The following is a 25,977-nucleotide window of genomic DNA, read 5'->3' as shown; positions in this document are numbered from 1 at the left end:
AGAAAGTTTTTTGATGAATCACTGCACTTCACATTCAGGCATGTGAGTTGGAGAGTAAATGAAAGTGATGCAAAAAAAACTTACAGCATCTGCTATTCCCAGGTGCTAACAGATAGTTTGAGTTAATTATTCACTGCACTTCAAATTTGAACATGATAGCTTGAACATAAATTAAAGGGATGCAATACAATCTTACAGCACCTGCTATTCCCTGGTACTAAAATATTTCTATTTAATCTGTACACTTCACATACAAGCTTGTCAGTTGCAGATTAAAGTAAAGTGATGCAACAAAAACTTACAGCATTTGCTATTCCCACGTGCTAACAGATAGTTTTTTTAATTAATCACTGCACTTCACATCCTAGCATGTCATCTTGAAAGTAAATTAAAGTGATGCAAGAGAAGCTTACAGCATCTCGTAGTCCAAGGTGCTAACAGATAGATTTTTGAGGAATCACTGCACTTCACATTCAGGCATGTGAGTTGGAGAGTAAATGAAAGTGATGCAAAAAAAACTTACAGCATCTGCTATTCCCAGGTGCTAACAGATAGTTTTTTTTATTAATCACTGCACTTCACATTTGAGCATGTCAGCTTGAAAGTAAATTAAAGTGATGCAAGAAAAGCTTACAGCACCTGGTATTCCTAGGTAGGGTCCCACCTCACTACTATCCAGGCCCAAACTTGCTTAGCTTCCAAGGTCAGATGAGATTGGGCATTCTCAAACTGGTGTGGCCGTAAGCCTTAAACACTTACTCAAATTGCCTAATCATAGCAAATATGATCAAAGACCAATCTGACAATTTTTTTTATTAATCCCTGCAATTGACATTCTAGAATGTTATCTTGAATGTAAATTAAATGATGCAATAAAAGCTTACAACATCTGGTATACGGAGGAACTAACAGACAGTTTTTTGATGAATCACTGCACTTCACATTCAGGCACGTGAGTTGGAGAGTAAATGAAAGTGATGCAAAAAAAACTTACAGCATCTGCTATTCCCAGGTGCTAACAGATAGTTTTTTTTATTAATCACTGCACTTCACATTTGAGCATGTCAGCTTGAAAGTAAATTAAAGTGATGCAAGAAAAGCTTACAGCACCTGGTATTCCTAGGTAGGGTCCCACCTCAGTAGTATCCAGGCCCAAACTTGCTTAGCTTCCAAGGTCAGATGAGATTGGGCATGCTCAAACTGGTGTGGCCCTAAGCCTCAAACACTTACTCAAATTGTCTAATCATAGCAAATATGATCAAAGACCAATCTGACAATTTTTTTTATTAATCCCTGCACTTGACATTCTAGAATGTTATCTTGAATGTAAATTAAATGATGCAATAAAAGCTTTCAACATCTGGTATACGGAGGCACTAACAGACAGTTTTTTGATGAATCACTGCACTTCACATTCAGGCATGTCAGTTGCAGATTAAAGTAAAGTGATGCAACAAAAACTTACAGCATTTGCTATTCCCAGGTGCTAACAGATAGTTTTTTTAATTAATCACTGCACTTCACATCCTAGCATGTCATCTTGAAAGTAAATTAAAGTGATGCAAGAGGAGCTTACAGCATCTCGTAGTCCAAGGTGCTAACAGATAGATTTTTGAGGATTCACTGCACTTCACATTCAGGCATGTGAGTTGGAGAGTAAATGAAAGTGATGCAAAAAAAACTTACAGCATCTGCTATTCCCAGGTGCTAACAGATAGTTTTTTTTATTAATCACTGCACTTCACATTTGAGCATGTCAGCTTGAAAGTAAATTAATGTGATGCAAGAAAAGCTTACAGCACCTGGTATTCCTAGGTAGGGTCCCACCTCAGTACTATCCAGGCCCAAACTTGCTTAGCTTCCAAGGTCAGATGAGATTGGGCGTTCTCAAGCTGGTGTGGCCGTAAGACTTCAACACTTACTCAAATTGCCTAATCATAGCAAATATGATCAAAGACCAATCTGACAATTTTTTTTATTAATCCCTGCACTTGACATTCTAGAATGGTATCTTGAATGTAAATTAAATGATGCAATAAAAGCTTACAACATCTGGTATACGGAGGCACTAACAGAAAGTTTTTTGATGAATCACTGCACTTCACATTCAGGCATGTGAGTTGGAGAGTAAATGAAAGTGATGCAAAAAAAACTTACAGCATCTGCTATTCCCAGGTGCTAACAGATAGTTTGAGTTAATTATTCACTGCACTTCAAATTTGAACATGATAGCTTGAACATAAATTAAAGGGATGCAATACAATCTTACAGCACCTGCTATTCCCTGGTACTAAAATATTTCTATTTAATCTGTACACTTCACATACAAGCTTGTCAGTTGCAGATTAAAGTAAAGTGATGCAACAAAAACTTACAGCATTTGCTATTCCCACGTGCTAACAGATAGTTTTTTTAATTAATCACTGCACTTCACATCCTAGCATGTCATCTTGAAAGTAAATTAAAGTGATGCAAGAGAAGCTTACAGCATCTCGTAGTCCAAGGTGCTAACAGATAGATTTTTGAGGAATCACTGCACTTCACATTCAGGCATGTGAGTTGGAGAGTAAATGAAAGTGATGCAAAAAAAACTTACAGCATCTGCTATTCCCAGGTGCTAACAGATAGTTTTTTTTATTAATCACTGCACTTCACATTTGAGCATGTCAGCTTGAAAGTAAATTAAAGTGATGCAAGAAAAGCTTACAGCACCTGGTATTCCTAGGTAGGGTCCCACCTCACTACTATCCAGGCCCAAACTTGCTTAGCTTCCAAGGTCAGATGAGATTGGGCATTCTCAAACTGGTGTGGCCGTAAGCCTTAAACACTTACTCAAATTGCCTAATCATAGCAAATATGATCAAAGACCAATCTGACAATTTTTTTTATTAATCCCTGCAATTGACATTCTAGAATGTTATCTTGAATGTAAATTAAATGATGCAATAAAAGCTTACAACATCTGGTATACGGAGGAACTAACAGACAGTTTTTTGATGAATCACTGCACTTCACATTCAGGCACGTGAGTTGGAGAGTAAATGAAAGTGATGCAAAAAAAACTTACAGCATCTGCTATTCCCAGGTGCTAACAGATAGTTTTTTTTATTAATCACTGCACTTCACATTTGAGCATGTCAGCTTGAAAGTAAATTAAAGTGATGCAAGAAAAGCTTACAGCACCTGGTATTCCTAGGTAGGGTCCCACCTCAGTAGTATCCAGGCCCAAACTTGCTTAGCTTCCAAGGTCAGATGAGATTGGGCATGCTCAAACTGGTGTGGCCCTAAGCCTCAAACACTTACTCAAATTGTCTAATCATAGCAAATATGATCAAAGACCAATCTGACAATTTTTTTTATTAATCCCTGCACTTGACATTCTAGAATGTTATCTTGAATGTAAATTAAATGATGCAATAAAAGCTTTCAACATCTGGTATACGGAGGCACTAACAGACAGTTTTTTGATGAATCACTGCACTTCACATTCAGGCATGTGAGTTGTAGAGTAAATGAAAGTGATGCAAAAAAAACTTACAGCATCTGCTATTCCCAGGTGCTAACAGATAGTTTTTTATATTAATCACTGCACTTCACATTTGAGCATGTCAGCTTGAAAGTAAATTAAAGTGATGCAAGAAAAGCTTACAGCACCTGGTATTCCTAGGTAGGGTCCCACCTCAGTACTATCCAGGCCCAAACTTGCTTAGCTTCCAAGGTCAGATGAGATTGGGCGTTCTCAAGCTGGTGTGGCCGTAAGCCTTAAACACTTACTCAAATTGCCTAATCATAGCAAATATGATCAAAGACCAATCTGACAATTTTTTTTATTAATCCCTGCACTTGACGTTCTAGAATGTTATCTTGAATGTAAATTAAATGATGCAATAAAAGCTTACAACATCTTGTATACGGAGGCACTAACAGACAGTTTTTTGATGAATCACTGCACTTCACATTCAGGCATGTGAGTTGGAGAGTAAATGAAAGTGATGCAAAAAAAACTTACAAAATCTGCTATTCCCAGGTGCTAACAGATAGTTTGAGTTAATTATTCACTGCACTTCAAATTTGAACATGATAGCTTGAAAATAAATTAAAGGGATGCAAACAATCTTACAGCACCTGCTATTCCCTGGTACTAAAATATTTCTATTTAATCTGTACACTTCACATACAAGCTTGTCAGTTGCAGATTAAAGTAAAGTGATGCAACAAAAACTTACAGCATCTGCTATTCCCAGGTGCTAACAGATAGTTTTTTTAATTAATCACTGCACTTCACATCCTAGCATGTCATCTTGAAAGTAAATTAAAGTGATGCAAGAGAAGCTTACAGCATCTCGTAGTCCAAGGTGCTAACAGATAGATTTTTGAGGAATCACTGCACTTCACATTCAGGCATGTGAGTTGGAGAGTAAATGAAAGTGATGCAAAAAAAACTTACAGCATCTGCTATTCCCAGGTGCTAACAGATAGTTTTTTTTATTAATCACTGCACTTCACATTTGAGCATGTCAGCTTGAAAGTAAATTAAAGTGATGCAAGAAAAGCTTACAGCACCTGGTATTCCTAGGTAGGGTCCCACCTCAGTACTATTCAGGCCCAAACTTGCTTAGCTTCCAAGGTCAGAGGAGATTGGGCGTTCTCAAGCTGGTGTGGCCGTAAGCCTTAAACACTTACTCAAATTGCCTAATCATAGCAAATATGATCAAAGACCAATCTGACAATTTTTTTTATTAATCCCTGCACTTGACATTCTAGAATGTTATCTTGAATGTAATTAAATGATGCAATAAAAGCTTACAATACGGAGCTGGTATACGGAGGCACTAATTATTCACTGCACTTCAAATTTGAACATGATAGCTTGAACATAAATTAAAGGGATGCAAACAATCTTACAGCACCTGCTATTCCCTGGTACTAAAATATTTCTATTTAATCTGTACACTTCACATACAAGCTTGTCAGTTGCAGATTAAAGTAAAGTGATGCAACAAAAACTTACAGCATCTGCTATTCCCAGGTGCTAACAGATAGTTTTTTTAATTAATCACTGCACTTCACATCCTAGCATGTCATCTTGAAAGTAAATTAAAGTGATGCAAGAGAAGCTTACAGCATCTCGTAGTCCAAGGTGCTAACAGATAGATTTTTGAGGAATCACTGCACTTCACATTCAGGCATGTGAGTTGGAGAGTAAATGAAAGTGATGCAAAAAAAACTTACAGCATCTGCTATTCCCAGGTGCTAACAGATAGTTTTTTTTATTAATCACTGCACTTCACATTTGAGCATGTCAGCTTGAAAGTAAATTAAAGTGATGCAAGAAAAGCTTACAGCACCTGGTATTCCTAGGTAGGGTCCCACCTCAGTACTATTCAGGCCCAAACTTGCTTAGCTTCCAAGGTCAGATGAGATTGGGCGTTCTCAAGCTGGTGTGGCCGTAAGCCTTAAACACTTACTCAAATTGCCTAATCATAGCAAATATGATCAAAGACCAATCTGACAATTTTTTTTATTAATCCCTGCACTTGACATTCTAGAATTTTATCTTGAATGTAATTAAATGATGCAATAAAAGCTTACAATACGGAGCTGGTATACTGAGGCACTAATTATTCACTGCACTTCAAATTTGAACATGATAGCTTGAACATAAATTAAAGGGATGCAAACAATCTTACAGCACCTGCTATTCCCTGGTACTAAAATATTTCTATTTAATCTGTACACTTCACATACAAGCTTGTCAGTTGCAGATTAAAGTAAAGTGATGCGACAAAAACTTACAGCATCTGCTATTCCCAGGTGCTAACAGATAGTTTTTTTAATTAATCACTGCATTTCACATCCTAGCATGTCATCTTGACAGTAAAGTAAAGTGATGCAAGAGAAGCTTACAGCATCTCGTAGTCCAATGTGCAAACATATAGTTTTTTGATGAATCACTGCACTTCACATTCAGGCATGTGAGTTGGAGAGTAAATGAAAGTGATGCAAAAAAAACTTACAGCATCTGCTATTCCCAGGTGCTAACAGATAGTTTGAGTTAATTATTCACTGCACTTCAAATTTGAACATGATAGCTTGAACATAAATTAAAGGGATGCAATACAATCTTACAGCACCTGCTATTCCCTGGTACTAAAATATTTCTATTTAATCTGTACACTTCACATACAAGCTTGTCAGTTGCAGATTAAAGTAAAGTGATGCAACAAAAACTTACAGCATTTGCTATTCCCAGGTGCTAACAGACAGTTTTTTTAATTAATCACTGCACTTCACATCCTAGCATGTCATCTTGAAAGTAAATTAAAGTGATGCAAGAGGAGCTTACAGCATCTCGTAGTCCAAGGTGCTAACAGATAGATTTTTGAGGAATCACTGCACTTCACATTCAGGCATGTGAGTTGGAGAGTAAATGAAAGTGATGCAAAAAAAACTTACAGCATCTGCTATTCCCAGGTGCTAACAGATAGTTTTTTTTATTAATCACTGCACTTCACATTTGAGCATGTCAGCTTGAAAGTAAATTAATGTGATGCAAGTAAAGCTTACAGCACCTGGTATTCCTAGGTAGGGTCCCACCTCAGTACTATCCAGACCCAAACTTGCTTAGCTTCCAAGGTCAGATGAGATTGGGCGTTCTCAAGCTGGTGTGGCCGTAAGACTTCAACACTTACTCAAATTGCCTAATCATAGCAAATATGATCAAAGACCAATCTGACAATTTTTTTTATTAATCCCTGCACTTGACATTCTAGAATGGTATCTTGAATGTAAATTAAATGATGCAATAAAAGCTTACAACATCTGGTATACGGAGGCACTAACAGAAAGTTTTTTGATGAATCACTGCACTTCACATTCAGGCATGTGAGTTGGAGAGTAAATGAAAGTGATGCAAAAAAAACTTACAGCATCTGCTATTCCCAGGTGCTAACAGATAGTTTGAGTTAATTATTCACTGCACTTCAAATTTGAACATGATAGCTTGAACATAAATTAAAGGGATGCAATACAATCTTACAGCACCTGCTATTCCCTGGTACTAAAATATTTCTATTTAATCTGTACACTTCACATACAAGCTTGTCAGTTGCAGATTAAAGTAAAGTGATGCAACAAAAACTTACAGCATTTGCTATTCCCAGGTGCTAACAGATAGTTTTTTTAATTAATCACTGCACTTCACATCCTAGCATGTCATCTTGAAAGTAAATTAAAGTGATGCAAGAGAAGCTTACAGCATCTCGTAGTCCAAGGTGCTAACAGATAGATTTTTGAGGAATCACTGCACTTCACATTCAGGCATGTGAGTTGGAGAGTAAATGAAAGTGATGCAAAAAAAACTTACAGCATCTGCTATTCCCAGGTGCTAACAGATAGTTTTTTTTATTAATCACTGCACTTCACATTTGAGCATGTCAGCTTGAAAGTAAATTAAAGTGATGCAAGAAAAGCTTACAGCACCTGGTATTCCTAGGTAGGGTCCCACCTCACTACTATCCAGGCCCAAACTTGCTTAGCTTCCAAGGTCAGATGAGATTGGGCATTCTCAAACTGGTGTGGCCGTAAGCCTTAAACACTTACTCAAATTGCCTAATCATAGCAAATATGATCAAAGACCAATCTGACAATTTTTTTTATTAATCCCTGCAATTGACATTCTAGAATGTTATCTTGAATGTAAATTAAATGATGCAATAAAAGCTTACAACATCTGGTATACGGAGGAACTAACAGACAGTTTTTTGATGAATCACTGCACTTCACATTCAGGCACGTGAGTTGGAGAGTAAATGAAAGTGATGCAAAAAAAACTTACAGCATCTGCTATTCCCAGGTGCTAACAGATAGTTTTTTTTATTAATCACTGCACTTCACATTTGAGCATGTCAGCTTGAAAGTAAATTAAAGTGATGCAAGAAAAGCTTACAGCACCTGGTATTCCTAGGTAGGGTCCCACCTCAGTACTATTCAGGCCCAAACTTGCTTAGCTTCCAAGGTCAGATGAGATTGGGCGTTCTCAAGCTGGTGTGGCCGTAAGCCTTAAACACTTACTCAAATTGCCTAATCATAGCAAATATGATCAAAGACCAATCTGACAATTTTTTTTATTAATCCCTGCACTTGACATTCTAGAATTTTATCTTGAATGTAATTAAATGATGCAATAAAAGCTTACAATACGGAGCTGGTATACTGAGGCACTAATTATTCACTGCACTTCAAATTTGAACATGATAGCTTGAACATAAATTAAAGGGATGCAAACAATCTTACAGCACCTGCTATTCCCTGGTACTAAAATATTTCTATTTAATCTGTACACTTCACATACAAGCTTGTCAGTTGCAGATTAAAGTAAAGTGATGCAACAAAAACTTACAGCATCTGCTATTCCCAGGTGCTAACAGATAGTTTTTTTAATTAATCACTGCATTTCACATCCTAGCATGTCATCTTGACAGTAAAGTAAAGTGATGCAAGAGAAGCTTACAGCATCTCGTAGTCCAATGTGCAAACATATAGTTTTTTGATGAATCACTGCACTTCACATTCAGGCATGTGAGTTGGAGAGTAAATGAAAGTGATGCAAAAAAAACTTACAGCATCTGCTATTCCCAGGTGCTAACAGATAGTTTGAGTTAATTATTCACTGCACTTCAAATTTGAACATGATAGCTTGAACATAAATTAAAGGGATGCAATACAATCTTACAGCACCTGCTATTCCCAGGTGCTAACAGATAGTTTTTTTTATTAATCACTGCACTTCACATTTGAGCATGTCAGCTTGAAAGTAAATTAAAGTGATGCAAGAGAAGCTTACAGCATCTCGTAGTCCAAGGTGCTAACAGATAGATTTTTGAGGAATCACTGCACTTCACATTCAGGCATGTGAGTTGGAGAGTAAATGAAAGTGATGCAAAAAAAACTTACAGCATCTGCTATTCCCAGGTGCTAACAGATAGTTTTTTTTATTAATCACTGCACTTCACATTTGAGCATGTCAGCTTGAAAGTAAATTAAAGTGATGCAAGAAAAGCTTACAGCACCTGGTATTCCTAGGTAGGGTCCCACCTCAGTACTATCCAGCCCCAAACTTGCTTAGCTTCCAAGGTCAGATGAGATTGGGCGTTCTCAAGCTGGTGTGGCCGTAAGCCTTATACGCTTACTCAAATTGCCTAATCATAGCAAATATGATCAAAGACCAATCTGACAATTTTTTTTATTAATCCCTGCACTTGACATTCTAGAATGTTATATTGAATGTAATTAAATGATGCAATAAAAGCTTACAATACAGAGCTGGTATACGGAGGCACTAATTATTCACTGCACTTCAAATTTGAACATGATAGCTTGAACATAAATTAAAGGGATGCAAACAATCTTACAGCACCTGCTATTCCCTGGTACTAAAATATTTCTATTTAATCTGTACACTTCACATACAAGCTTGTCAGTTGCAGATTAAAGTAAAGTGATGCAACAAAAACTTACAGCATCTGCTATTCCCAGGTGCTAACAGATAGTTTTTTTAATTAATCACTGCACTTCACATCCTAGCATGTCATCTTGAAAGTAAAGTAAAGTGATGCAAGAGAAGCTTACAGCATCTCGTAGTCCAAGGTGCTAACAGATAGATTTTTGAGGAATCACTGCACTTCACATTCAGGCATGTGAGTTGGAGAGTAAATGAAAGTGATGCAAAAAAAACTTACAGCATCTGCTATTCCCAGGTGCTAACAGATAGTTTTTTTTATTAATCACTGCACTTCACATTTGAGCATGTCAGCTTGAAAGTAAATTAAAGTGATGCAAGAAAAGCTTACAGCACCTGGTATTCCTAGGTAGGGTCCCACCTCAGTACTATTCAGGCCCAAACTTGCTTAGCTTCCAAGGTCAGATGAGATTGGGCGTTCTCAAGCTGGTGTGGCCGTAAGCCTTAAACACTTACTCAAATTGCCTAATCATAGCAAATATGATCAAAGACCAATCTGACAATTTTTTTTATTAATCCCTGCACTTGACATTCTAGAATGTTATCTTGAATGTAATTAAATGATGCAATAAAAGCTTACAATACGGAGCTGGTATACTGAGGCACTAATTATTCACTGCACTTCAAATTTGAACATGATAGCTTGAACATAAATTAAAGGGATGCAAACAATCTTACAGCACCTGCTATTCCCTGGTACTAAAATATTTCTATTTAATCTGTACACTTCACATACAAGCTTGTCAGTTGCAGATTAAAGTAATGAGATGCGACAAAAACTTACAGCATCTGCTATTCCCAGGTGCTAACAGATAGTTTTTTTAATTAATCACTGCATTTCACATCCTAGCATGTCATCTTGACAGTAAATTAAAGTGATGCAAGAGAAGCTTACAGCATCTCGTAGTCCAATGTGCTAACATATAGTTTTTTGATGAATCACTGCACTTCACATTCAGGCATGTGAGTTGGAGAGTAAATGAAAGTGATGCAAAAAAAACTTACAGCATCTGCTATTCCCAGGTGCTAACAGATAGTTTGAGTTAATTATTCACTGCACTTCAAATTTGAACATGATAGCTTGAACATAAATTAAAGGGATGCAATACAATCTTACAGCACCTGCTATTCCCTGGTACTAAAATATTTCTATTTAATCTGTACACTTCACATACAAGCTTGTCAGTTGCAGATTAAAGTAAAGTGATGCAACAAAAACTTACAGCATTTGCTATTCCCAGGTGCTAACAGACAGTTTTTTTAATTAATCACTGCACTTCACATCCTAGCATGTCATCTTGAAAGTAAATTAAAGTGATGCAAGAGGAGCTTACAGCATCTCGTAGTCCAAGGTGCTAACAGATAGATTTTTGAGGAATCACTGCACTTCACATTCAGGCATGTGAGTTGGAGAGTAAATGAAAGTGATGCAAAAAAAACTTACAGCATCTGCTATTCCCAGGTGCTAACAGATAGTTTTTTTTATTAATCACTGCACTTCACATTTGAGCATGTCAGCTTGAAAGTAAATTAATGTGATGCAAGTAAAGCTTACAGCACCTGGTATTCCTAGGTAGGGTCCCACCTCAGTACTATCCAGACCCAAACTTGCTTAGCTTCCAAGGTCAGATGAGATTGGGCGTTCTCAAGCTGGTGTGGCCGTAAGACTTCAACACTTACTCAAATTGCCTAATCATAGCAAATATGATCAAAGACCAATCTGACAATTTTTTTTATTAATCCCTGCACTTGACATTCTAGAATGGTATCTTGAATGTAAATTAAATGATGCAATAAAAGCTTACAACATCTGGTATACGGAGGCACTAACAGAAAGTTTTTTGATGAATCACTGCACTTCACATTCAGGCATGTGAGTTGGAGAGTAAATGAAAGTGATGCAAAAAAAACTTACAGCATCTGCTATTCCCAGGTGCTAACAGATAGTTTGAGTTAATTATTCACTGCACTTCAAATTTGAACATGATAGCTTGAACATAAATTAAAGGGATGCAATACAATCTTACAGCACCTGCTATTCCCTGGTACTAAAATATTTCTATTTAATCTGTACACTTCACATACAAGCTTGTCAGTTGCAGATTAAAGTAAAGTGATGCAACAAAAACTTACAGCATTTGCTATTCCCAGGTGCTAACAGATAGTTTTTTTAATTAATCACTGCACTTCACATCCTAGCATGTCATCTTGAAAGTAAATTAAAGTGATGCAAGAGAAGCTTACAGCATCTCGTAGTCCAATGTGCTAACAGATAGTTTTTTGATGAATCACTGCACTTCACATTCAGGCATGTGAGTTGGAGAGTAAATGAAAGTGATGCAAAAAAAACTTACAGCATCTGCTATTCCCAGGTGCTAACAGATAGTTTTTTATATTAATCACTGCACTTCACATTTGAGCATGTCAGCTTGAAAGTAAATTAAAGTGATGCAAGAAAAGCTTACAGCACCTGGTATTCCTAGGTAGGGTCCCACCTCAGTACTATCCAGGCCCAAACTTGCTTAGCTTCCAAGGTCAGATGAGATTGGGCGTTCTCAAGCTGGTGTGGCCGTAAGCCTTAAACACTTACTCAAATTGCCTAATCATAGCAAATATGATCAAAGACCAATCTGACAATTTTTTTTATTAATCCCTGCACTTGACGTTCTAGAATGTTATCTTGAATGTAAATTAAATGATGCAATAAAAGCTTACAACATCTTGTATACGGAGGCACTAACAGACAGTTTTTTGATGAATCACTGCACTTCACATTCAGGCATGTGAGTTGGAGAGTAAATGAAAGTGATGCAAAAAAAACTTACAAAATCTGCTATTCCCAGGTGCTAACAGATAGTTTGAGTTAATTATTCACTGCACTTCAAATTTGAACATGATAGCTTGAAAATAAATTAAAGGGATGCAAACAATCTTACAGCACCTGCTATTCCCTGGTACTAAAATATTTCTATTTAATCTGTACACTTCACATACAAGCTTGTCAGTTGCAGATTAAAGTAAAGTGATGCAACAAAAACTTACAGCATCTGCTATTCCCAGGTGCTAACAGATAGTTTTTTTAATTAATCACTGCATTTCACATCCTAGCATGTCATCTTGACAGTAAAGTAAAGTGATGCAAGAGAAGCTTACAGCATCTCGTAGTCCAATGTGCAAACATATAGTTTTTTGATGAATCACTGCACTTCACATTCAGGCATGTAGGTTGGAGAGTAAATGAAAGTGATGCAAAAAAAACTTACAGCATCTGCTATTCCCAGGTGCTAACAGACAGTTTGAGTTAATTATTCACTGCACTTCAAATTTGAACATGATAGCTTGAACATAAATTAAAGGGATGCAATACAATCTTACAGCACCTGCTATTCCCTGGTACTAAAATATTTCTATTTAATCTGTACACTTCACATACAAGCTTGTCAGTTGCAGATTAAAGTAAAGTGATGCAACAAAAACTTACAGCATTTGCTATTCCCAGGTGCTAACAGATAGTTTTTTTAATTAATCACTGCACTTCACATCCTAGCATGTCATCTTGAAAGTAAATTAAAGTGATGCAAGAGAAGCTTACAGCATCTCATAGTCCAAGGTGCTAACAGATAGATTTTTGAGGAATCACTGCACTTCACATTCAGGCATGTGAGTTGGAGAGTAAATGAAAGTGATGCAAAAAAAACTTACAGCATCTGCTATTCCCAGGTGCTAACAGATAGTTTGAGTTAATTATTCACTGCACTTCAAATTTGAACATGATAGCTTGAACATAAATTAAAGGGATGCAATACAATCTTACAGCACCTGCTATTCCCAGGTGCTAACAGATAGTTTTTTTTATTAATCACTGCACTTCACATTTGAGCATGTCAGCTTGAAAGTAAATTAAAGTGATGCAAGAGAAGCTTACAGCATCTCGTAGTCCAAGGTGCTAACAGATAGATTTTTGAGGAATCACTGCACTTCACATTCAGGCATGTGAGTTGGAGAGTAAATGAAAGTGATGCAAAAAAAACTTACAGCATCTGCTATTCCCAGGTGCTAACAGATAGTTTTTTTTATTAATCACTGCACTTCACATTTGAGCATGTCAGCTTGAAAGTAAATTAAAGTGATGCAAGAAAAGCTTACAGCACCTGGTATTCCTAGGTAGGGTCCCACCTCAGTACTATCCAGCCCCAAACTTGCTTAGCTTCCAAGGTCAGATGAGATTGGGCGTTCTCAAGCTGGTGTGGCCGTAAGCCTTATACGCTTACTCAAATTGCCTAATCATAGCAAATATGATCAAAGACCAATCTGACAATTTTTTTTATTAATCCCTGCACTTGACATTCTAGAATGTTATCTTGAATGTAATTAAATGATGCAATAAAAGCTTACAATACGGAGCTGGTATACTGAGGCACTAATTATTCACTGCACTTCAAATTTGAACATGATAGCTTGAACATAAATTAAAGGGATGCAAACAATCTTACAGCACCTGCTATTCCCTGGTACTAAAATATTTCTATTTAATCTGTACACTTCACATACAAGCTTGTCAGTTGCAGATTAAAGTAATGAGATGCGACAAAAACTTACAGCATCTGCTATTCCCAGGTGCTAACAGATAGTTTTTTTTATTAATCACTGCACTTCACATTTGAGCATGTCAGCTTGAAAGTAAATTAATGTGATGCAAGTAAAGCTTACAGCACCTGGTATTCCTAGGTAGGGTCCCACCTCAGTACTATCCAGACCCAAACTTGCTTAGCTTCCAAGGTCAGATGAGATTGGGCGTTCTCAAGCTGGTGTGGCCGTAAGACTTCAACACTTACTCAAATTGCCTAATCATAGCAAATATGATCAAAGACCAATCTGACAATTTTTTTTATTAATCCCTGCACTTGACATTCTAGAATGGTATCTTGAATGTAAATTAAATGATGCAATAAAAGCTTACAACATCTGGAATACGGAGGCACTAACAGAAAGTTTTTTGATGAATCACTGCACTTCACATTCAGGCATGTGAGTTGGAGAGTAAATGAAAGTGATGCAAAAAAAACTTACAGCATCTGCTATTCCCAGGTGCTAACAGATAGTTTGAGTTAATTATTCACTGCACTTCAAATTTGAACATGATAGCTTGAACATAAATTAAAGGGATGCAATACAATCTTACAGCACCTGCTATTCCCTGGTACTAAAATATTTCTATTTAATCTGTACACTTCACATACAAGCTTGTCAGTTGCAGATTAAAGTAAAGTGATGCAACAAAAACTTACAGCATTTGCTATTCCCAGGTGCTAACAGATAGTTTTTTTAATTAATCACTGCACTTCACATCCTAGCATGTCATCTTGAAAGTAAATTAAAGTGATGCAAGAGAAGCTTACAGCATCTCGTAGTCCAATGTGCTAACAGATAGTTTTTTGATGAATCACTGCACTTCACATTCAGGCATGTGAGTTGGAGAGTAAATGAAAGTGATGCAAAAAAAACTTACAGCATCTGCTATTCCCAGGTGCTAACAGATAGTTTTTTATATTAATCACTGCACTTCACATTTGAGCATGTCAGCTTGAAAGTAAATTAAAGTGATGCAAGAAAAGCTTACAGCACCTGGTATTCCTAGGTAGGGTCCCACCTCAGTACTATCCAGGCCCAAACTTGCTTAGCTTCCAAGGTCAGATGAGATTGGGCGTTCTCAAGCTGGTGTGGCCGTAAGCCTTAAACACTTACTCAAATTGCCTAATCATAGCAAATATGATCAAAGACCAATCTGACAATTTTTTTTATTAATCCCTGCACTTGACGTTCTAGAATGTTATCTTGAATGTAAATTAAATGATGCAATAAAAGCTTACAACATCTTGTATACGGAGGCACTAACAGACAGTTTTTTGATGAATCACTGCACTTCACATTCAGGCATGTGAGTTGGAGAGTAAATGAAAGTGATGCAAAAAAAACTTACAAAATCTGCTATTCCCAGGTGCTAACAGATAGTTTGAGTTAATTATTCACTGCACTTCAAATTTGAACATGATAGCTTGAAAATAAATTAAAGGGATGCAAACAATCTTACAGCACCTGCTATTCCCTGGTACTAAAATATTTCTATTTAATCTGTACACTTCACATACAAGCTTGTCAGTTGCAGATTAAAGTAAAGTGATGCAACAAAAACTTACAGCATCTGCTATTCCCAGGTGCTAACAGATAGTTTGAGTTAATTATTCACTGCACTTCAAATTTGAACATGATAGCTTGAACATAAATTAAAGGGATGCAATACAATCTTACAGCACCTGCTATTCCCAGGTGCTAACAGATAGTTTTTTTTATTAATCACTGCACTTCACATTTGAGCATGTCAGCTTGAAAGTAAATTAAAGTGATGCAAGAAAAGCTTACAGCACCTGGTATTCCTAGGTAGGGTCCCACCTCAGTACTATCCAGCCCCAAACTTGCTTAGCTTCCAAGGTCAGATGAGATTGGGCGTTCTCAAGCTGGTGTGGCCGTAAGCCTTAAACACTTACTCAAATTGCCTAATCATAGCAAATATGATCAAAGACCAATCTGACAATTTTTTTTATTAATCCCTGCACTTGACATTCTAGAATGTTATCTTGAATGTAAATTAAATGATGCAATAAAAGCTTACAATACGGAGCTGGTATACGGAGGCACTAACAGACAGTTTTTTGATGAATCACTGCACTTCACATTCAGGCATGTGAGTTGGAGAGTAAATGAAAGTGATGCAAAAAAAACTTACAGCATCTGCTATTCCCAGGTGCTAACAGATGGTTTTTTTTATTAATCACTGCACTTCACATTTGAGCATGTCAGCTTGAAAGTAAATTAATGTGATGCAAGAAAAGCTTACAGCACCTGGTATTCCTAGGTAGGATCCCACCTCAGTACTATCCAGGCCCAAACTTGCTTAGCTTCCAAGGTCAGATGAGAGTGGGAATTCTCAAACTGGTGTGGCCGTAAGCCTTAAACACTTACTCAAATTGCCTAATCATAGCAAATATGATCAAAGACCAATCTGACAATTTTTTTTATTAATCCCTGCAATTGACATTCTAGAATGTTATCTTGAATGTAAATTAAATGATGCAATAAAAGCTTACAACATCTGGTATACGGAGGAACTAACAGACAGTTTTTTGATGAATCACTGCACTTCACATTCAGGCACGTGAGTTGGAGAGTAAATGAAAGTGATGCAAAAAAAACTTACAGCATCTGCTATTCCCAGGTGCTAACAGATAGTTTTTTTTATTAATCACTGCACTTCACATTTGAGCATGTCAGCTTGAAAGTAAATTAAAGTGATGCAAGAAAAGCTTACAGCACCTGGTATTCCTAGGTAGGGTCCCACCTCAGTAGTATCCAGGCCCAAACTTGCTTAGCTTCCAAGGTCAGATGAGATTGGGCGTGCTCAAACTGGTGTGGCCGTAAGCCTTAAACACTTATTCAAATTGCCTAATCATAGCAAATATGATCAAAGACAAATCTGACAATTTTTTTTATTAATCCCTGCACTTGACATTCTAGAATGTTATCTTGAATGTAATTAAATGATGCAATAAAAGCTTACAATACGGAGCTGGTATACTGAGGCACTAATTATTCACTGCACTTCAAATTTGAACATGATAGCTTGAACATAAATTAAAGGGATGCAAACAATCTTACAGCACCTGCTATTCCCTGGTACTAAAATATTTCTATTTAATCTGTACACTTCACATACAAGCTTGTCAGTTGCAGATTAAAGTAAAGTGATGCAACAAAAACTTACAGCATCTGCTATTCCCAGGTGCTAACAGATAGTTTTTTTAATTAATCACTGCATTTCACATCCTAGCATGTCATCTTGACAGTAAATTAAAGTGATGCAAGAGAAGCTTACAGCATCTCGTAGTCCAATGTGCTAACATATAGTTTTTTGATGAATCACTGCACTTCACATTCAGGCATGTGAGTTGGAGAGTAAATGAAAGTGATGCAAAAAAAACTTACAGCATCTGCTATTCCCAGGTGCTAACAGATGTTTTTTTTTATTAATCACTGCACTTCACATTTGAGCATGTCAGCTTGAAAGTAAATTAATGTGATGCAAGAAAAGCTTACAGCACCTGGTATTCCTAGGTAGGATCCCACCTCAGTACTATCCAGGCCCAAACATGCTAAGCTTCCAAGGTCAGATGAGAGTGGGAATTCTCAAACTGGTGTGGCCGTAAGCCTTAAACACTTACTCAAATTGCCTAATCATAGCAAATATGATCAAAGACCAATCTGACAATTTTTTTTATTAATCCCTGCAATTGACATTCTAGAATGTTATCTTGAATGTAAATTAAATGATGCAATAAAAGCTTACAACATCTGGTATACGGAGGAACTAACAGACAGTTTTTTGATGAATCACTGCACTTCACATTCAGGCACGTGAGTTGGAGAGTAAATGAAAGTGATGCAAAAAAAACTTACAGCATCTGCTATTCCCAGGTGCTAACAGATAGTTTTTTTTATTAATCACTGCACTTCACATTTGAGCATGTCAGCTTGAAAGTAAATTAAAGTGATGCAAGAAAAGCTTACAGCACCTGGTATTCCTAGGTAGGGTCCCACCTCAGTAGTATCCAGGCCCAAACTTGCTTAGCTTCCAAGGTCAGATGAGATTGGGCGTGCTCAAACTGGTGTGGCCGTAAGCCTTAAACACTTACTCAAATTGCCTAATCATAGCAAATATGATCAAAGACCAATCTGACAATTTTTTTTATTAATCCCTGCACTTGACATTCTAGAATGTTATCTTGAATGTAATTAAATGATGCAATAAAAGCTTACAATACGGAGCTGGTATACTGAGGCACTAATTATTCACTGCACTTCAAATTTGAACATGATAGCTTGAACATAAATTAAAGGGATGCAAACAATCTTACAGCACCTGCTATTCCCTGGTACTAAAATATTTCTATTTAATCTGTACACTTCACATACAAGCTTGTCAGTTGCAGATTAAAGTAAAGTGATGCAACAAAAACTTACAGCATCTGCTATTCCCAGGTGCTAACAGATAGTTTTTTTAATTAATCACTGCATTTCACATCCTAGCATGTCATCTTGACAGTAAATTAAAGTGATGCAAGAGAAGCTTACAGCATCTCGTAGTCCAATGTGCTAACATATAGTTTTTTGATGAATCACTGCACTTCACATTCAGGCATGTGAGTTGGAGAGTAAATGAAAGTGATGCAAAAAAAACTTACAGCATCTGCTATTCCCAGGTGCTAACAGATGGTTTTTTTTATTAATCACTGCACTTCACATTTGAGCATGTCAGCTTGAAAGTAAATTAATGTGATGCAAGAAAAGCTTACAGCACCTGGTATTCCTAGGTAGGATCCCACCTCAGTACTATCCAGGCCCAAACTTGCTTAGCTTCCAAGGTCAGATGAGAGTGGGAATTCTCAAACTGGTGTGGCCGTAAGCCTTAAACACTTACTCAAATTGCCTAATCATAGCAAATATGATCAAAGACCAATCTGACAATTTTTTTTATTAATCCCTGCAATTGACATTCTAGAATGTTATCTTGAATGTAAATTAAATGATGCAATAAAAGCTTACAACATCTGGTATACGGAGCCACTAACAGACAGTTTTTTGATGAATCACTGCACTTCACATTCAGGCATGTGAGTTGGAGAGTAAATGAAAGTGATGCAAAAAAAACTTACAGCATCTGCTATTCCCAGGTGCTAACAGATAGTTTTTTATATTAATCACTGCACTTCACATTTGAGCATGTCAGCTTGAAAGTAAATTAAAGTGATGCAAGAAAAGCTTACAGCACCTGGTATTCCTAGGTAGGGTCCCACCTCAGTACTATCCAGGCCCAAACTTACTTAGCTTCCAAGGTCAGAGGAGATTGGGCGTTCTCAAGCTGGTGTGGCCGTAAGCCTTAAACACTTACACAAATTGCCTAATCATAGCAAATATGATCAAAGACCAATCTGACAATTTTTTTTATTAATCCCTGCACTTGACGTTCTAGAATGTTATCTTGAATGTAAATTAAATGATGCAATAAAAGCTTACAACATCTTGTATACGGAGGCACTAACAGACAGTTTTTTGATGAATCACTGCACTTCACATTCAGGCATGTGAGTTGGAGAGTAAATGAAAGTGATGCAAAAAAAACTTACATCATCTGCTATTCCCAGGTGCTAACAGATAGTTTGAGTTAATTATTCACTGCACTTCAAATTTGAACATGATAGCTTGAAAATAAATTAAAGGGATGCAAACAATCTTACAGCACCTGCTATTCCCTGGTACTAAAATATTTCTATTTAATCTGTACACTTCACATACAAGCTTGTCAGTTGCAGATTAAAGTAAAGTGATGCAACAAAAACTTACAGCATTTGCTATTCCCAGGTGCTAACAGATAGTTTTTTTAATTAATCACTGCACTTCACATCCTAGCATGTCATCTTGAAAGTAAATTAAAGTGATGCAAGAGAAGCTTACAGCATCTCGTAGTCCAAGGTGCTAACAGATAGATTTTTGAGGAATCACTGCACTTCACATTCAGGCATGTGAGTTGGAGAGTAAATGAAAGTGATGCAAAAAAAACTTACAGCATCTGCTATTCCCAGGTGCTAACAGATGGTTTTTTTTATTAATCACTGCACTTCACATTTGAGCATGTCAGCTTGAAAGTAAATTAATGTGATGCAAGAAAAGCTTACAGCACCTGGTATTCCTAGGTAGGATCCCACCTCAGTACTATCCAGGCCCAAACTTGCTTAGCTTCCAAGGTCAGATGAGAGTGGGAATTCTCAAACTGGTGTGGCCGTAAGCCTTAAACACTTACTCAAATTGCCTAATCATAGCAAATATGATCAAAGACCAATCTGACAATTTTTTTTATTAATCCCTGCAATTGACATTCTAGAATGTTATCTTGAATGTAAATTAAATGATGCAATAAAAGCTTACAACATCTGGTATACGGAGCCACTAACAGACAGTTTTTTGATGAATCACTGCACTTCACATTCAGGCATGTGAGTTGGAGAGTAAATGAAAGTGATGCAAAAAAAACTTACAGCATCTGCTATTCCCAGGTGCTAACAGATAGTTTTTTATATTAATCACTGCACTTCACATTTGAGCATGTCAGCTTGAAAGTAAATTAAAGTGATGCAAGAAAAGCTTACAGCACCTGGTATTCCTAGGTAGGGTCCCACCTCAGTACTATCCAGGCCCAAACTTACTTAGCTTCCAAGGTCAGAGGAGATTGGGCGTTCTCAAGCTGGTGTGGCCGTAAGCCTTAAACACTTACACAAATTGCCTAATCATAGCAAATATGATCAAAGACCAATCTGACAATTTTTTTTATTAATCCCTGCACTTGACGTTCTAGAATGTTATCTTGAATGTAAATTAAATGATGCAATAAAAGCTTACAACATCTTGTATACGGAGGCACTAACAGACAGTTTTTTGATGAATCACTGCACTTCACATTCAGGCATGTGAGTTGGAGAGTAAATGAAAGTGATGCAAAAAAAACTTACATCATCTGCTATTCCCAGGTGCTAACAGATAGTTTGAGTTAATTATTCACTGCACTTCAAATTTGAACATGATAGCTTGAAAATAAATTAAAGGGATGCAAACAATCTTACAGCACCTGCTATTCCCTGGTACTAAAATATTTCTATTTAATCTGTACACTTCACATACAAGCTTGTCAGTTGCAGATTAAAGTAAAGTGATGCAACAAAAACTTACAGCATTTGCTATTCCCAGGTGCTAACAGATAGTTTTTTTAATTAATCACTGCACTTCACATCCTAGCATGTCATCTTGAAAGTAAATTAAAGTGATGCAAGAGAAGCTTACAGCATCTCGTAGTCCAAGGTGCTAACAGATAGATTTTTGAGGAATCACTGCACTTCACATTCAGGCATGTGAGTTGGAGAGTAAATGAGAGTGATGCAAAAAAAACTTACAGCATCTGCTATTCCCAGGTGCTAACAGATAGTTTGAGTTAATTATTCACTGCACTTCAAATTTGAACATGATAGCTTGAACATAAATTAAAGGGATGCAATACAATCTTACAGCACCTGCTATTCCCTGGTACTAAAATATTTCTATTTAATCTGTACACTTCACATACAAGCTTGTCAGTTGCAGATTAAAGTAAAGTGATGCAACAAAAACTTACAGCATTTGCTATTCCCAGGTGCTAACAGATAGTTTTTTTAATTAATCACTGCACTTCACATCCTAGCATGTCATCTTGAAAGTAAATTAAAGTGATGCAAGAGAAGCTTACAGCATCTCGTAGTCCAAGGTGCTAACAGATAGATTTTTGAGGAATCACTGCACTTCACATTCAGGCATGTGAGTTGGAGAGTAAATGAAAGTGATGCAAAAAAAACTTACAGCATCTGCTATTCCCAGGTGCTAACAGATAGTTTTTTTTATTAATCACTGCACTTCACATTTGAGCATGTCAGCTTGAAAGTAAATTAAAGTGATGCAAGAAAAGCTTACAGCACCTGGTATTCCTAGGTAGGGTCCCACCTCAGTACTATTCAGGCCCAAACTTGCTTAGCTTCCAAGGTCAGATGAGATTGGGCGTTCTCAAGCTGGTGTGGCCGTAAGCCTTAAACACTTACTCAAATTGCCTAATCATAGCAAATATGATCAAAGACCAATCTGACAATTTTTTTTATTAATCCCTGCACTTGACATTCTAGAATGTTATCTTGAATGTAATTAAATGATGCAATAAAAGCTTACAATACGGAGCTGGTATACTGAGGCACTAATTATTCACTGCACTTCAAATTTGAACATGATAGCTTGAACATAAATTAAAGGGATGCAAACAATCTTACAGCACCTGCTATTCCCTGGTACTAAAATATTTCTATTTAATCTGTACACTTCACATACAAGCTTGTCAGTTGCAGATTAAAGTAATGAGATGCGACAAAAACTTACAGCATCTGCTATTCCCAGGTGCTAACAGATAGTTTTTTTAATTAATCACTGCATTTCACATCCTAGCATGTCATCTTGACAGTAAATTAAAGTGATGCAAGAGAAGCTTACAGCATCTCGTAGTCCAATGTGCTAACATATAGTTTTTTGATGAATCACTGCACTTCACATTCAGGCATGTGAGTTGGAGAGTAAATGAAAGTGATGCAAAAAAAACTTACAGCATCTGCTATTCCCAGGTGCTAACAGATAGTTTGAGTTAATTATTCACTGCACTTCAAATTTGAACATGATAGCTTGAACATAAATTAAAGGGATGCAATACAATCTTACAGCACCTGCTATTCCCTGGTACTAAAATATTTCTATTTAATCTGTACACTTCACATACAAGCTTGTCAGTTGCAGATTAAAGTAAAGTGATGCAACAAAAACTTACAGCATTTGCTATTCCCAGGTGCTAACAGATAGTTTTTTTAATTAATCACTGCACTTCACATCCTAGCATGTCATCTTGAAAGTAAATTAAAGTGATGCAAGAGAAGCTTACAGCATCTCGTAGTCCAATGTGCTAACAGATAGTTTTTTGATGAATCACTGCACTTCACATTCAGGCATGTGAGTTGGAGAGTAAATGAAAGTGATGCAAAAAAAACTTACAGCATCTGCTATTCCCAGGTGCTAACAGATAGTTTGAGTTAATTATTCACTGCACTTCAAATTTGAACATGATAGCTTGAACATAAATTAAAGGGATGCAATACAATCTTACAGCACCTGCTATTCCCTGGTACTAAAATATTTCTATTTAATCTGTACACTTCACATACAAGCTTGTCAGTTGCAGATTAAAGTAAAGTGATGCAACAAAAACTTACAGCATTTGCTATTCCCAGGTGCTAACAGATAGTTTTTTTAATTAATCACTGCACTTCACATCCTAGCATGTCATCTTGAAAGTAAATTAAAGTGATGCAAGAGAAGCTTACAGCATCTCGTAGTCCAAGGTGCTAACAGATAGATTTTTGAGGAATCACTGCACTTCACATTCAGGCATGTGAGTTGGAGAGTAAATGAAAGTGATGCAAAAAAAACTTACAGCATCTGCTATTCCCAGGTGCTAACAGATAGTTTTTTTTATTAATCACTGCACTTCACATTTGAGCATGTCAGCTTGAAAGTAAATTAAAGTGATGCAAGAAAAGCTTACAGCACCTGGTATTCCTAGGTAGGGTCCCACCTCAGTACTATTCAGGCCCAAACTTGCTTAGCTTCCAAGGTCAGATGAGATTGGGCGTTCTCAAGCTGGTGTGGCCGTAAGCCTTAAACACTTACTCAAATTGCCTAATCATAGCAAATATGATCAAAGACCAATCTGACAATTTTTTTTATTAATCCCTGCAATTGACATTCTAGAATGTTATCTTGAATGTAATTAAATGATGCAATAAAAGCTTACAATACGGAGCTGGTATACGGAGGCACTAATTATTCACTGCACTTCAAATTTGAACATGATAGCTTGAACATAAATTAAAGGGATGCAATACAATCTTACAGCACCTGCTATTCCCTGGTACTAAAATATTTCTATTTAATCTGTACACTTCACATACAAGCTTGTCAGTTGCAGATTAAAGTAAAGTTATGCAACAAAAACTTACAGCATCTGCTATTCCCAGGTGCTAACAGATAGTTTTTTTAATTAATCACTGCATTTCACATCCTAGCATGTCATCTTGACAGTAAATTAAAGTGATGCAAGAGAAGCTTACAGCATCTCGTAGTCCAATGTGCTAACATATAGTTTTTTGATGAATCACTGCACTTCACATTCAGGCATGTGAGTTGGAGAGTAAATGAAAGTGATGCACAAAAAACTTACAGCATCTGCTATTCCCAGGTGCTAACAGATAGTTTGAGTTAATTATTCACTGCACTTCAAATTTGAACATGATAGCTTGAACATAAATTAAAGGGATGCAATACAATCTTACAGCACCTGCTATTCCCTGGTACTAAAATATTTCTATTTAATCTGTACACTTCACATACAAGCTTGTCAGTTGCAGATTAAAGTAAAGTGATGCAACAAAAACTTACAGCATTTGCTATTCCCAGGTGCTAACAGATAGTTTTTTGAGGAATCACTGCACTTCACATTCAGGCATGTGAGTTGGAGAGTAAATGAAAGTGATGCAAAAAAAACTTACAGCATCTGCTATTCCCAGGTGCTAACAGATAGTTTTTTTTATTAATCACTGCACTTCACATTTGAGCATGTCAGCTTGAAAGTAAATTAAAGTGATGCAAGAAAAGCTTACAGCACCTGGTATTCCTAGGTAGGGTCCCACCTCAGTACTATTCAGGCCCAAACTTGCTTAGCTTCCAAGGTCAGATGAGATTGGGCGTTCTCAAGCTGGTGTGGCCGTAAGCCTTAAACACTTACTCAAATTGCCTAATCATAGCAAATATGATCAAAGACCAATCTGACAATTTTTTTTATTAATCCCTGCACTTGACATTCTAGAATGTTATCTTGAATGTAATTAAATGATGCAATAAAAGCTTACAATACGGAGCTGGTATACTGAGGCACTAATTATTCACTGCACTTCAAATTTGAACATGATAGATTGAACATAAATTAAAGGGATGCAAACAATCTTACAGCACCTGCTATTCCCTGGTACTAAAATATTTCTATTTAATCTGTACACTTCACATACAAGCTTGTCAGTTGCAGATTAAAGTAAAGTGATGCAACAAAAACTTACAGCATCTGCTATTCCCAGGTGCTAACAGATAGTTTTTTTAATTAATCACTGCATTTCACATCCTAGCATGTCATCTTGACAGTAAATTAAAGTGATGCAAGAGAAGCTTACAGCATCTCGTAGTCCAATGTGCTAACATATAGTTTTTTGATGAATCACTGCACTTCACATTCAGGCATGTGAGTTGGAGAGTAAATGAAAGTGATGCAAAAAAAACTTACAGCATCTGCTATTCCCAGGTGCTAACAGATAGTTTGAGTTAATTATTCACTGCACTTCAAATTTGAACATGATAGCTTGAACATAAATTAAAGGGATGCAATACAATCTTACAGCACCTGCTATTCCCTGGTACTAAAATATTTCTATTTAATCTGTACACTTCACATACAAGCTTGTCAGTTGCAGATTAAAGTAAAGTGATGCAACAAAAACTTACAGCATTTGCTATTCCCAGGTGCTAACAGATAGTTTTTTTAATTAATCACTGCACTTCACATCCTAGCATGTCATCTTGAAAGTAAATTAAAGTGATGCAAGAGAAGCTTACAGCATCTCGTAGTCCAAGGTGCTAACAGATAGATTTTTGAGGAATCACTGCACTTCACATTCAGGCATGTG

At 36.7% G+C, this 25,977-nt stretch overlaps 3 non-coding genes and 27 pseudogenes across 3 annotated transcripts; all 30 read right to left on the bottom strand.

Annotated features, from left to right (window-relative positions):
- Window positions 1-627: 627 nt before the first annotated feature.
- Window positions 628-746, bottom strand: LOC145649786 (5S ribosomal RNA; annotated as a pseudogene).
- Window positions 747-1,098: 352 nt separating this feature from the next.
- On the bottom strand, window positions 1,099-1,217 carry LOC145643999 (5S ribosomal RNA; annotated as a pseudogene).
- Window positions 1,218-1,790: 573 nt separating this feature from the next.
- LOC145647647 (5S ribosomal RNA) lies at window positions 1,791-1,909 on the bottom strand (annotated as a pseudogene).
- A 791-nt stretch (window positions 1,910-2,700) lies between these two features.
- On the bottom strand, window positions 2,701-2,819 carry LOC145649785 (5S ribosomal RNA; annotated as a pseudogene).
- A 352-nt stretch (window positions 2,820-3,171) lies between these two features.
- LOC145643998 (5S ribosomal RNA) lies at window positions 3,172-3,290 on the bottom strand (annotated as a pseudogene).
- A 352-nt stretch (window positions 3,291-3,642) lies between these two features.
- On the bottom strand, window positions 3,643-3,761 carry LOC145647573 (5S ribosomal RNA). The gene has a single exon (XR_014116358.1). It is a non-coding gene; the product is annotated as a 5S ribosomal RNA (ribosomal RNA).
- A 790-nt stretch (window positions 3,762-4,551) lies between these two features.
- LOC145648585 (5S ribosomal RNA) lies at window positions 4,552-4,670 on the bottom strand (annotated as a pseudogene).
- Window positions 4,671-5,336: 666 nt separating this feature from the next.
- Window positions 5,337-5,455, bottom strand: LOC145645159 (5S ribosomal RNA; annotated as a pseudogene).
- Window positions 5,456-6,560: 1,105 nt separating this feature from the next.
- Window positions 6,561-6,679, bottom strand: LOC145649259 (5S ribosomal RNA; annotated as a pseudogene).
- A 791-nt stretch (window positions 6,680-7,470) lies between these two features.
- Window positions 7,471-7,589, bottom strand: LOC145649784 (5S ribosomal RNA; annotated as a pseudogene).
- Window positions 7,590-7,941: 352 nt separating this feature from the next.
- On the bottom strand, window positions 7,942-8,060 carry LOC145645148 (5S ribosomal RNA; annotated as a pseudogene).
- Window positions 8,061-9,059: 999 nt separating this feature from the next.
- On the bottom strand, window positions 9,060-9,178 carry LOC145649691 (5S ribosomal RNA; annotated as a pseudogene).
- A 666-nt stretch (window positions 9,179-9,844) lies between these two features.
- On the bottom strand, window positions 9,845-9,963 carry LOC145645137 (5S ribosomal RNA; annotated as a pseudogene).
- A 1,105-nt stretch (window positions 9,964-11,068) lies between these two features.
- Window positions 11,069-11,187, bottom strand: LOC145649258 (5S ribosomal RNA; annotated as a pseudogene).
- A 791-nt stretch (window positions 11,188-11,978) lies between these two features.
- Window positions 11,979-12,097, bottom strand: LOC145647562 (5S ribosomal RNA). Its single transcript, XR_014116355.1, has one exon. It is a non-coding gene; the product is annotated as a 5S ribosomal RNA (ribosomal RNA).
- Window positions 12,098-13,659: 1,562 nt separating this feature from the next.
- On the bottom strand, window positions 13,660-13,778 carry LOC145649690 (5S ribosomal RNA; annotated as a pseudogene).
- Window positions 13,779-14,223: 445 nt separating this feature from the next.
- LOC145649256 (5S ribosomal RNA) lies at window positions 14,224-14,342 on the bottom strand (annotated as a pseudogene).
- Window positions 14,343-15,133: 791 nt separating this feature from the next.
- LOC145647550 (5S ribosomal RNA) lies at window positions 15,134-15,252 on the bottom strand. The gene has a single exon (XR_014116353.1). It is a non-coding gene; the product is annotated as a 5S ribosomal RNA (ribosomal RNA).
- Window positions 15,253-15,933: 681 nt separating this feature from the next.
- On the bottom strand, window positions 15,934-16,052 carry LOC145649689 (5S ribosomal RNA; annotated as a pseudogene).
- Window positions 16,053-16,408: 356 nt separating this feature from the next.
- LOC145650404 (5S ribosomal RNA) lies at window positions 16,409-16,527 on the bottom strand (annotated as a pseudogene).
- Window positions 16,528-16,879: 352 nt separating this feature from the next.
- Window positions 16,880-16,998, bottom strand: LOC145649842 (5S ribosomal RNA; annotated as a pseudogene).
- Window positions 16,999-17,664: 666 nt separating this feature from the next.
- On the bottom strand, window positions 17,665-17,783 carry LOC145644939 (5S ribosomal RNA; annotated as a pseudogene).
- A 352-nt stretch (window positions 17,784-18,135) lies between these two features.
- On the bottom strand, window positions 18,136-18,254 carry LOC145649841 (5S ribosomal RNA; annotated as a pseudogene).
- A 666-nt stretch (window positions 18,255-18,920) lies between these two features.
- On the bottom strand, window positions 18,921-19,039 carry LOC145650403 (5S ribosomal RNA; annotated as a pseudogene).
- A 352-nt stretch (window positions 19,040-19,391) lies between these two features.
- LOC145649553 (5S ribosomal RNA) lies at window positions 19,392-19,510 on the bottom strand (annotated as a pseudogene).
- Window positions 19,511-20,300: 790 nt separating this feature from the next.
- Window positions 20,301-20,419, bottom strand: LOC145650402 (5S ribosomal RNA; annotated as a pseudogene).
- Window positions 20,420-20,771: 352 nt separating this feature from the next.
- On the bottom strand, window positions 20,772-20,890 carry LOC145649552 (5S ribosomal RNA; annotated as a pseudogene).
- A 1,229-nt stretch (window positions 20,891-22,119) lies between these two features.
- Window positions 22,120-22,238, bottom strand: LOC145645126 (5S ribosomal RNA; annotated as a pseudogene).
- Window positions 22,239-23,782: 1,544 nt separating this feature from the next.
- Window positions 23,783-23,901, bottom strand: LOC145645115 (5S ribosomal RNA; annotated as a pseudogene).
- A 995-nt stretch (window positions 23,902-24,896) lies between these two features.
- On the bottom strand, window positions 24,897-25,015 carry LOC145645104 (5S ribosomal RNA; annotated as a pseudogene).
- Between the last annotated feature and the right edge of the window lie 962 nt (window positions 25,016-25,977).

This window comes from Electrophorus electricus, chromosome 13 (genome assembly GCF_041902795.1).
Source record: "Electrophorus electricus isolate QZ-2024a chromosome 13, ASM4190279v1, whole genome shotgun sequence".
NCBI classification, from domain to species: Eukaryota; Metazoa; Chordata; class Actinopteri; order Gymnotiformes; family Gymnotidae; genus Electrophorus; species Electrophorus electricus.
This window is presented reverse-complemented; position numbering and strand designations above follow the sequence as displayed.